Below are 12633 nucleotides of genomic sequence, written 5' to 3'. Positions count from 1 at the left end.
TCTGTTGCATAAAGTCAAGTATCAGAAAAAAAAACAAGAGTCATTTAAAATTCTCACCTCTGAACATTTCGATATTTATTTCGGCCTGAGGGATATAGAGCAATAATGTAATGGTGAAATACATCAAACATGATGGTCAATGTCAATAATATAACACAAAGGCCTGTGGGGTATTGGATATCAGTATCAAAAATCAGAGAATGTTTAAAAAACACAGCAGCTATGAAACTATCTGTATACACAGAACAAACAGAAATCTAATGCTCAAGGGGGAGTTGGGAGTCCGGGTAAAGGATTCTCTTCAGGTGAACAGGCAGGTTCAGTTGGCAGTTAGGAAGACAAATGCATTGTTAGCACTCATTGCTAGAGGGTTGAAATACAAGAGCAGAGATGTACTACTGTGGCCGTATAAGGCTCAGGTCAGACCACATTTGGAACATTAGGAGCAGCTTTAGACCCTATATGTGTGGAAGAATGTACTGAGCTTGGAGGGAGTCCAGAGGAGGTTCGCAAGAAAGATCCCAGAGATGAAGGGCTTGCCATGTGACAAATGGTTAAAGAGTAGACATGGAGAAGATGTTTCCAGGAGTAGGAGAGATAAGGATCCGAGGGCAGGAGGCTTAGAGTGAGGAAGTAACCCTGGAGGAATTTCTTCAAACAGAGGATGGTGAATCTGTCGAAATGTTTGTCACAGAGGGCTATGGAGACCAGGTCATTGACTTCCTTGAGAACAGAATTATATCGTGTGTTGAGTGGGAAAGGTGATCCAGGGTTACAGATAAAAGGCAGGACAATGGGTTTGAGAAACTTATCAGTCACGATCGATAGATAGGACAAACAGGGACTGAATGCCCTAATTCTGCTCCTATGTCTTAAGGTCTTATAGTCTGTTCAAGGTGCTTGACAAATTCATTGCTGAGAGGATGATTCGTCCTCATGTGAGAGTGAAGGATCAGAGGGTACAGTCTCAGAATACAGGGGCACCAGTTGAAGAATAAGATGAGGAGCGATTTCTTCTGTCAGAGAGTTGAGAGTTTTTAGAACTCCACGTTCAAGAGTCTCTCTTTCTCACTGTGTGTGTGTGTGTGTGTGTGTGTGTGTTTCTTTGTGCATATGTTGGGTGGTGTCCACAATCCTTGTGTATATTGAAGATTGAGGTAGATTCTTCACCAACTGGGGAATGATGGGTTGCAGGCAGGAAAGTGGACATGAGGACTGGGGGGAGGGGCAGACATGGCAGAAGTGGGTACTGCAGATGCTGGAGATTAGAATCAAGATTAAGTGGTGCTGGAAAAGCACAGCAGGTCAGACAGCATCCGAGGTGCAGGAAAATCGATGTTTCGCGCAAAATCTCTTCACCATAGGATCAGCGATCATTCTGTTGGTGGATCAGGCTCCAGGACACCAACGTATACTCTTGTTTCTATTTCTTTTAGTATTATGGACTTGAAATGTTAACTCTGTTTCTATCTCTCTCACTCCTCAGATGCTGCCAGACCTGCTGAGTTACTCCAGTGATTTCTCTTTCTCTGAATTATTTTCTGAATACAACATGTAAGTCGTTAATTTGGACATTTAAATGAAACCTCCTGAAACGAAACATTAAATAAAACTATGGATATTTCCACTGAAACGTACAAAGAGGAGACCAAAAGCGAAAAAAACACGTTTTCCTGTTACAATTTAGAACATCCGCAGAGGAGATAGAGATGATTGCCCGTGAATCTACCCTGACCCTTCAAAGAGCATCCCATATACCTGTAACTCCACACTTCCCATCACTAATCCACCTAGACCACACACCATCCCTGGACACTTTAGCATGGCCATTCACCTAATCTATTCATCTCTATTGTTTTTTAATGTCTAGATGATTAGCCAATCAACAAACCATCATCCCTTGCTTCAAAAAGAGTGTATCACGGTGAAATGACTGTATGGAACAGACCGTTTGATGAAAATATTCTTAGCTACAGTTGACAAAGGCTGAAATCCATGTAACTGCCTCAGGTCCATATCCCCTTCAGAGCTTTATTCAACAAATAATTCTCTGTCTCACATTTGAAATTGGCTACTGATGCGGCATCCACTGCCTTTTTGAATTAAGTTCTGTGTCTATATGGAAGGAAAAGGACCTCAACTGGACATCTGCTATGAATATATTAATGGCCCAGACGGCTGGACAAACCACATGGGTCGTTCTTTAACACCCATAATTTGTTTGCCTTTCTGTGCACAGAATGGTTGCTATGAGACCTTCATTGAGGGGTTTGTGTGTTGACAGTGTTATTGGACACTTCTCCAGAACTGATAGCAACATACCACGTGGTTCCATCTTGAAGTTCGTGATGAAATTCTTCTAAGTTGTGGTTGAAAGCTGATTTATATTTTTTTAAAATTCATTCGTGGGATGTGGGCATCTCTGTCCCGGCCAGCATTTATTATCTCTGCTCTTAGGGACCTCTTCTCTCAAAGTGAATTGACTCTCCTGAGGTTTCAGAAAAAAGCACATTTTTGTGCTCCTCTCTGAACACATCAGCTGCTACCTTTCCTCACGTCTACCTTTCTCTCTCTAATGTAAACACTTAAACATCAGGGTTTTAAAGACCCCATTTCGATGTGTGTGAACAGAAAAATCTCCAGATATGCCAGTGTCATTTTCGCTGAATCACCTAACACGAATTTTTTTAAAAAAAACTGTCTTGCTCATCTGAGCACACGAAACTAAAATTATTTGAATCGGAGAGTGACACAGCAGGGAAACAGACATTTCTGTTCAGCTTGTCCATACCGACCAGATTTCCATAACTAAGCTAGTCCTATTTACCTGCATTTGATCCATGTACCTGTCCAAACGTCTCTTAAGTGTTGTAATTGGACTCGCATCTACAAAACTTCTCCTGGCAGCTCGTTCTATATATGCACGACCCACTGTGTGAAAAAGTTGCTCCTAAAGTCTCTTTTAAAATTTTCACTTCTCATCTTAAATCTATGCACCTCTTTTTTTGGTCTCCGTTACCCTGGGGAAAAGACCTTGACTGTTTATCTTATCAATGCCTCGCATGATTTTCTAACTCTCTGTAAGATGACCATTCAGCCTCTGACATCTGGAGAAATAAATCGTAGTCTATCCAGACTTTCATTGTAAGTCAAACCCTCCAATCCCAGCAACATCCCAGCAGCATCTCAAAAGCATCCTAGCACGGTGGCTCAGTGGTTAGCGCTGTTACTTCACAATGCTAGGGACCTGGGTTCGATTTCAGCTTCGGGTGTCTCTCTGTGTGGAGTTTGCACATTCTTCCTGTGTCTGTGTCTATTCCCTCTGTGCGCTCTGGTTTCCACAATGCAAAGATGTGCAGGGCAAGTGAATTGGTCATGCTAAATTGCGCATGTTGTTAAAGGGTGTGCAGATTAGGTGCTTTAGGGTAGAGGAATGTGTTTGGGTAGGATATTCTTCAGAGGGTCGATATGGACTTATTGGGGCAAAGGGCCTGTTTCCACAGTGTCGGGATTCAATGGAACTATGCCTCAGCAATTTTTTTTAACCTATTCTACTTAAACCACATCTTTCCTAAAGCAGGGCGACCAGAATTGTAAGTAGTATTCCGAAAGAAACCTCACCAATATCCTGTACAGCCGCAACTTGACATCCCAACTCCTATTCTCAATGCTCTGACCAATGAAGGTGAGTGTGCCAAATGCCTTTTTCACTAACATGTCGACCTGTGACCCTACTTTCAAGGAACTGTGCACCTTTGCCCCTGGATCCTTCTGGTCAACAATACTCCCCAGAGCCCCTTTGGCACCATATTTTCAAATAGCATCAATACCTTATTGAACTTGATCACATCTATCTATTCCCTTTACAATGGATAAATTTTCAGAGCGAAAGAAAACACAGGAACAGGAAAAGACCCATCAGTCTGGTTTAGAACTATTCTAATACCATTTCGTCAGCACTTGGCCTGTAGCCTTGGCATCACAACTGCACATCAAAATACATTTCTCCCACCTTAGAGAAGTGAGTTCTACATTCCTCATTATAATCTAGATTAATCCTGGTAATTCGTCGCCACACCCTCTTCCACTGCTAACAAATCCCTCCTAACCAGTTGCATTACACATTTCAATAAATTACCTTTCTTGAAAATTATGAGGCATACCACAAGTAAAATAATGATCACGGCAGCAGATCCCAGTCCGATTTACAGATATAATCCTGGCTTGGCACCTATGCAATGAAAAGCAATGGCGTGACATTAATGAAAAGGAAATAAACATCAACATGTCCCGCTGACAATAATATCCATCCTCAAGCATCACATGTTGTATTTTATCACACACATTCTGACTTAAACAGCAAACACAACAAATGGACACTTCAAAGCCTTTCACAACTCAATGTTCTTGAAATTTAATTCGGAGAGTATATCTGTTCTATCATAGAGTGTTCACCATTTTGTGGCTGCAGAGTGAGATTTACTAGAATGTTGTCTTGGAGGCTGGCGAGTTTCAGTGATGGAAATAATTTGCACAGATAGGGATTCTGTTCGTTAGAGCAGGAGAGTTTAAGAGAAATGGACATGATTGAGTAGCATACATTGATAAAGGCCATGGTTAGCGTAGACAGGAAGAAGGGATTGATGCCTGGAGAGACGGGAGTGCTATTTTGTCAGTAAGGGGTAGAAATCTGAGAGGTGATGTGAGAATTTTTGGGAACACCCAGAGAGCAGTGGAAATCTGGAACACTCTGCCTGTAAACATGGAAGAAGCACAAACCTTCATCATACTGAAGGAGGAGGTGGATGTGCACTTGCGATGCCAAAGCAGACTAAGCTATGGGTTGGCCAATGGGTTCAGAGAATCAGAGGTGTTAGTTTTTAACCAACACAGATTCGATGTGTGGAAGGTCCTGTTTCTATGCTGTAGCTCTCTATGACCCAAGGACATGCAATTCCAGAACTCCCAGTCAAATCGAGTATTACCCAAAATCATTCCCTGAGTATGTCCACTGTTCGTTATTTTGATTACTTCTGCTCCTCTGGCAGATATTCTTGAAGAAATTTCACCTGCTCTGGTTAATTCACGAATATGCATCTTTCCACCCAACTCAAAAGCAACGGAGGAAACTTTGCTGAAGATTGGGGACACGAAATGATCTAATAGTCTTGTTTGACAATGCATGGAAACCTCTCTGTCAAAGCCAAGGGGTTATGCCCTACTGAACAATGGCAGCAGCATCTAGCATTGATTGTGAATCAAGATAAAGTCAGCCAATTCAGAAGGAGATAGCCACTTACCAGGAGAAGGGGTTTATAACCTACTCTCAGACTTTCGATCAAATTGCAAGCAATTAAAATGAGGGCATAAGACAGGCTTAAAATCTGAAGTACCACGAATCATTGAACAGTCTTTTTGTAAAGATCAAATCAGACACAAATTAAACTAATAGTTTCTCCTATTCTTACGTATTTATGAAAACGAGGAAGACTTTCACATACTAAAGCTCGTAATTACCAGGCTGTAAGTTTGCTCGCTGAGCTAGAAGATTTGTTTTCATACGTTTCGTCACTATACTAGGTAACATTATCAGTTACCTTGACATGGTTACCTTCGCCTCCGGTGAAGCGTTGGTGTTATGTCCCGCTTTTTAGTTATATTTCTTGGTCAATTAAGGTATGTAATAACATTTCTGGTTATTTTTCTCAGAGGTTGGTAAATAGGGTTCAAATCGATGTGTTTATTGATGGAGTTCCAGTTTGAATGCCAAGCCTCTGGGAACTCTGTCTCTGTTTAGTATTTCCTAGGATGGCTCTGTTGTCCCAGTCGAAGTCGTGTCCTTCTTCGTCTGTATGTAAGTATATTAGTGATGGTGCGTCATGTCTTTTGGTAGCTAGTTAGTGTCCATGTATGTTCAAAGCCAATTTTCTGCTTGTTTGTCTGGTGAAGTGTTTGTTATTGTCCGTGCATAGTATTTTGTAGATGACATTCGTTTTGCTGGTTGTTTGCTTAGGGTTCTTTAGGTTAATCTCTGACCCGCTGTTTCAGTGTGTTGTTAGGTCCCAATGAAGGGCTTTTTCCCGAAACGTCGAGTTTCCTGCTCATCGGATGCTGCCTGACCAGCTTTGCTTTTCCAGCAACACTCTAACCTAGACTCTAATCTCCAGCATCTGCAGCCCTCAATTATGGCGTGTTGGTAGGTTTGTCGGCTACTGCGATGCCAAGGAGTCTGAGTAGTCTGGTCATCATTTCAGAAATGATGTATGGCAATGTAGCTAGAGTTTCTGGGTGCATTATGTCTGTTTGTTTTGGTTTGTTGTTTAGGAATAGGAGGACTGTGTTCATTGGATATATATTCTTCTTGAATATGTTGTATAGATATCTTTCTTCTCCTGCCCCTGAGTACTACAGTGTGTTGTGGCCCGTTTAACTAATGCCCTGATGCAGCTCCATTTGGGATGATTGCTTCTCTATTTGAGTAGCTGATGTGTGTGTGTTGATTTTCTATCGACCCTGTTCTGACGTTTTTCATTAACTGCTTCTTTTGTTGCAAACTGCTGTTGCATTTCTGATGGGGCGACTCTCCCGAGCCGCCTCCAGGATGGGATTCTGCACAGCTTTCACATCATGTTGCATGCACACACGCCAACACCAATGTCGGTCACTACAAGCGTGCAGGTAAGTGTTGTGGTGCCGAGGAGTGTACGTGCGGTCCAGGTCATTTGCCTCTGGTGAGAAACAGACCGAAAAGAAAAATAATAATAAACATTTAATAAGCATACTTATTTTAAAGATGTGCCTCATAGGAGTGAAAGGCATGAGGAACGCAGCTCACTGCGTCAATGAATGTGGAAATGAATGTGATTTGCATTCCCAGAGGCCAGGTATTCAAACCAAATCTCCATCAATAAGCACATCGATTTGGAACCCATTTACCAACTTCTGAGTCAAAGAACCGGAAACGCCATTACCCAACTTAACAATCTAAGATACACAAACAGAAAGCTGACAGAACATCAGTGCTTCACCAGAGGCTCACTGATGATGTTACCTAACACATGGTGATGGAATATCTGAATACAAACCTGCCAGCTCAGCAAGCAAACGTACAGCCTGAACATCAACCTGAGCTACAAATCTTCTCAAAACCGCTAACACATGTAGTTACCTTTTCATGGGTGTTCCACCTCTCTTTTCTCTGTGACTGAAACAGATTGGCTGGACGGGGTAAGGATGGCCCGCCCATTAACGTCTGTTTGATATCGACAACTGTAGTTTCCTGTAGAAGAATGTTCATGGACATTGATGGTAAAGGCGGAGTTATCTTCGAGACCAGTCACATGACGATGCTGTATAAAACCTTGCTGCCGGCTGTTACACAAGTATAATATTCCTCCTCTGGACCGAATCTCACCTTTGCAGGAAATCATGACATTGTCCCTGTTTGAATTCGCAGCGGAATTTGCCAGCACGTTGATAATTGGTTTGGAGAGTTGATCTGTCACATCATTTTAAAATGAAGTCTTTTACAAAACATTTAGTTTTGGCTCTAAAAGCAAAACCCTTGAAAGTTGAAAGGTGCAGACGAAAGCAATTGCAAAGTTCGGAGAGAGATCTTAACAGCAATAATTTTGGAATCAAATATATCATATAATAACATAATCAGTTGCATAAAAACTAATAACTTAATTAATATCATCTTACATCTTACATCATACTATGACACAAAGCAATATAATGTTAGTCAACATCTCTTACTCGAAAACAAATGTTCTGTGTAAAGCATCATAAACGCCTCCCACATTGTGCCAGGATAATATTGCAATACATAATACTCCTGAAAAAATGCAACAATATTTGAAAAGTTTTATGGCTGTTGAGAATTAGGAGTCACCTTAATCCTGTGTTAAGAATTAGGAGTCATCTTAAATCTGTGTTACCTCAGCATACCATTCTTGCATTTCCTGCTTAGAATCAGACTTTATGTAACTCTGTCATATCAGTAACTTGGCTTTTGCAAAAGTGAGCAAGTCTCTGCATGAAAACCGAGGAGAATTCATAAGAAGCACCAAGGATTTGACTCAAGTGACTCCCTACTCCATTTTCAATGTAGTGAATCGATGTGAAAAGGGGGTGCTAACAGAGTTTCCCCTCCATCAGCTCCAGGGTAGAACATACTGTGTTGGTTCCGAAGATTACGAGAGATCTCCACCAAAGACAACAGGATCACACTGACGTGTGAGTGTGCTGGCTCAGCACCTCCTTCCTACAGAATGGCTCCGGCTTGTGAAAATAGTTTATGTCTGCTGTGTAGGTAGCATATGTCCTTCCTTTGTCTAATTAATGATTGCACTGTATCAAAAATTATTACAAATGGCTGATTGCCTGTGATCATTTGTGATCACGAACCTCTATTAAATCCCCGTTGATCAGGTTGCGAAATGTTAAATGGACCGTAATGAGATTGATGTTGGGACACCTTAATTTAGTGATTGCTGACAGCGGTCTGCATCCCATCCCATGCAGAAATGAAGAGTGTACTTGTGAGTACAAAGCTGCAAAGAGTCTTGAGACAGAATACTCTGAGACCCTGTTCTTCATAGCCAGTAAGTTCAACCAGGCCAACTTCAAGGACATTCCCCCAACATACCATCAGCCCATCTTCTGTCACACTAGAGGCCTGAAAATTCTTTCTCGTTGTAAGACAACCATCAAAGGCGCCGAATGCTCCATTCCATCCGCATTTCTTTGAACCAGATCATAATGCTGTGCGACTATTCCCGACTGACAAACAGAAATTGAAGAGAGAGTATCCAGTAGAGAAATTAATGCAGTTTTGGTCTGAGACAAGGAAAAACTTCTAGCGGACTGCTGACAGTCACTGGACTGTCCAAATTCAAAAACGTAGCGGCCAACCTAGCAAAATGCCACTATTTTTAGACATCAGTAGTAAGCATGTAGACGACTGGGTGTTAAAGATGTTAAATCCAGTGTTCTCCTACGGGAAACCAGGGATGTACAGGGAAGTCCACTCCCTACTGCAGGTCTGAGGTTTTCAACTCGGCAACGTTGACCTGTCCAGGAAATCCAGGTGCAACCTCTATAAGGAAACCCGGAATGCTGAGAGGCAACACCACGCTCAGCACAAGATTCAGACCAACCACACAGACACCTGTCACTTGTGGCAAAGCTTACACAACGTAAAGCGAAATTGAACAGAATCACGGACAAGTGTACACCTCAAATGGTGAGGTCAATGTATTCTACGCTCGCTTTTAACAGAAGATCAGTGAATTAATGTCACCTTTCCCAACAGTCTCGGATGAACCTGTACCTACAGTCACCATCACAGACATCAGATCAGCCTGCTTCAGAGTGAACCCATGTAAAGCGACTGGCCCGAATGGAGTCCTCGGACATTCCCTCAGACCCTGTACTGACCAGGTTGGGGGGGGGCTGGGGGAGTACTCAAATGCATCCTTAACCTCTCCTTACTGTGATGTGACATCCCCAGCTGCTTCAAGAATACACCACCATTCTGATGCCAAAGAAAAATCATGCTACCGCTTGATGGTTGTGACCCACATAATTATCCATTATCTTCAAGTATTTAGTCATGGCTCACACAAACTATTGCCTACCAATTACCTTGATTCTTTACAATTCACCTTGCAGCACAACAGCTCTACTGCAGACATCACCTCCTAGCCCTGTTCTCATCCCTGGAACATCTGGATAACAAGGACATTAACGTCGGGTTCCTACTTACTGACTACAGCTCCACATCAAACGCCATAATTCTAAACAACCTGACCTGGATGCTCAATCAGTAGGAATAGACAACGATATTTCCTTCACCGTAATCCTCAACACCAGTGCTCGGCAAGGCTGCATACTCAGCATCCTACTATACTTCCCTATAAAATCATGACTGTCTAATTACATTCCACCCCAAATCCAATTACAGATGTGCAAACAATACCACGCTCGTACGGTGGATCTCAAACAATGAGAAGACAGAACACAGGAAAGAGATTGTGTGCTTACCTGTGTGATGCGCAGACGACAATCTCTCCATCAACATCAGCAAAACGAAGGAGCTGAACATTGACATCAGGAAGCAGAGTATTGGGCACCTCTTGTGTGCTTCAAAGGTGCTTAGCTGGAGATGGTGCACAGTATCAAGCTGCTGGGAGTGATTGTCATCAACAATCAGGTTCTTGTCCACCCACGTGGACGCAATTGTCCAGAAAACATAACAACATCTCAACTTCCTCAGGATGCTAAATAAATTGGGTATGTCCACAAGCACTCTTGCCAGTTTTTATAGAGGGACCACTGAAAGCATCCTATTTAGAGGCATCAAAGCGCGACATGGCAATGCTCAAGAAATTAGGTCTTAAACACAGCTCAATCCAGTTCACAAATCTGCCTTCATCTGTTGACTCCATCTAAACTTCCTGCTGCGTCCGGGAAATGGCCAACATGATCAAAGACTCCTCCCATCACAGGTATATCCTATTCAACCGGACAGAAGCTATGAACGTCTGAATATATGTGACATCAGATTAACGAACAGCTTCTTCCCTGCTATTTTGAGACTTCTAAATAGTTGTCTAAAATATTAATAGTGACCTCTCTTTCACACTATACATTTTCTCTACAGCTGTTGCACTCTATTCTTCACTCTGTTCTGCTACCCTGAAGCACTTTGTATGGTAAGATCTGCCTGTAGAGCATGCAAAACATCATGTTTTTCACTGTATCTCGGTACATGTGACAACAACAAATTTAAAAAAAAAACAGGGGAGAAGTGGAGTTAATGCCATACCTCTGACGTGTATCAGAATGATGTCGGTCAATCCTGATGTTCTGCATGTTCGATTCACCAACATGAATAAATATTCATACGTGTAACTTGATTCACCTCTCTTTAAGGGTTTTAATTGTGAAGATGTTTCACATTGTCCTTCAGAAAGATCTATGACACTGCAACCGGGATCGTGACTGTAACAAGAGTGTATCCTTGTGACTGGACATTGACAGGTACACTTCATTGATGCTGTCTCTTCATCTAAAAATACCTCATACGTTGGATTCAGAGACAAAACCGGCTTTGGTAAATCATCTGAGGAATGCAATTGAAGCATTTTATCAGCAGAATATGACTAATCAAAATGATAGAACCTGTTATAATATGCTGACTTTTTGTGCATTTAAAGATCCCACACTCATGAATAGTGTGTGGGATGTGTGAATTCTTAAAAAGGTATCTCTGTTTGAAATTAATTGAATGTGCATGGGAACACCTGCCTTTGTTAGCTGAGAGTTTAAGAGCAGGAAGTTGGTGCTGGGATTGTATGAAACATTGATTTGTCCAATCAACGAGACTAACGTGTGCAGTTCTGGAATCAACATTACAGGAGAGATGTGATAGCACTGGGAGAGGATGGGGAGGGAGATTTATTAGGATGTTATCTCAGGGCTGGAGAGTTCCAGTGATGGAAAGAGATTGGACAGACTGTGGTTGTTTTCCTTAGAGCAGAAGAGATTGAGGGGGGGACATGGTTGACATGTAAAATGAGGGCCAGAAATAGAATAGACAGGAAGAAACCTTTCGCCCTTGATGGAGGGCGTAATAACTGGGGTGGGGAGTGGGCGTGAGGGGAAGGAAGGTGCATACATCCAAGGTAAGGTGCAGAAGGTTTAGAGAGGGATATGAGGAAAACCTTGTTTACTCCGAGATGGACGGGAATCAGAAACTTACTGCCTGTAACGGTAGGAGAGGTAAAAACTGTCATCACATTGAAAAAGTGTTAAGATGTACACTTGAGACGCCAAGGCTATGGGGCCACGTACTAGGGAAATGGGATTTGAAAATAGTGAGGTGGCCGTTTTTGACTAGAGCCGATCCTATGGATTAGATTAGATTACATTACAGTGTGGAAACAGGCCCTTCAGCCCAACAAGTCCACACCGACCCGCCAAAGCGCAACCCACCCATACCCCTACATTTACCCCTTACCTAACACTACGGGCAATTTTAGCATGGCCAATTCACCTGACCTGCACATCTTTGTGACTGTGGGAGGAAACCGGAGCACCCGGAGGAAACCCACGCAGACACGGGGAGAACGTGCAAACTCCACACAGTCAGTCACCTGACGCTGTGAGGCAGCAGTGCTAACCACTGTGCCACTGTGCAGCCTTTTGCGGTACTGCAGATCTCGAGGACTGTAAGCCTCTAAGCGTTAGAATTTTAAAAAGTATACTAATGGTCATAATACAGTTATGAAGTTTCTAACAACAGAACCTGACAAAGTAACTATGGTCATATTGAACATTGGAATTCTCACAATGTTAGTTATGGAAACTGCTGGGAAATATAATGAGCAAATCAATGGACTTCGTGACAGATGCAAAAGAGAGAGAAATGAGAAGATTAACTTTTAAAATGATGTCTATAAAGCTGTACACAAATTTCAGAATTAAGTTTGGTAAGTTGGTTATCATAGGTTTTACTGATAATCAAGCGGAAACACATTAATGAAATAATTTTGATGTTAATGAATTAATACATTACAAATTATCATACTCACATATCTCCTGCATTTCGACCAGCACTTGGAAATG

The 12633-nt window shown here is 42.1% G+C and overlaps 1 pseudogene; it reads right to left on the bottom strand.

The window, feature by feature from the left end:
- Positions 1–1506: 1506 nt before the first annotated feature.
- Positions 1507–12633, bottom strand: LOC148135447 (uncharacterized; annotated as a pseudogene).

The sequence above is a fragment of the Chiloscyllium plagiosum genome, unplaced genomic scaffold (genome assembly GCF_037043375.1).
Source record: "Chiloscyllium plagiosum isolate Xiang-an unplaced genomic scaffold, Cpla_swu_hap1 HiC_scaffold_49, whole genome shotgun sequence".
Classification (NCBI taxonomy): domain Eukaryota; kingdom Metazoa; phylum Chordata; class Chondrichthyes; order Orectolobiformes; family Hemiscylliidae; genus Chiloscyllium; species Chiloscyllium plagiosum.
This window is presented reverse-complemented; position numbering and strand designations above follow the sequence as displayed.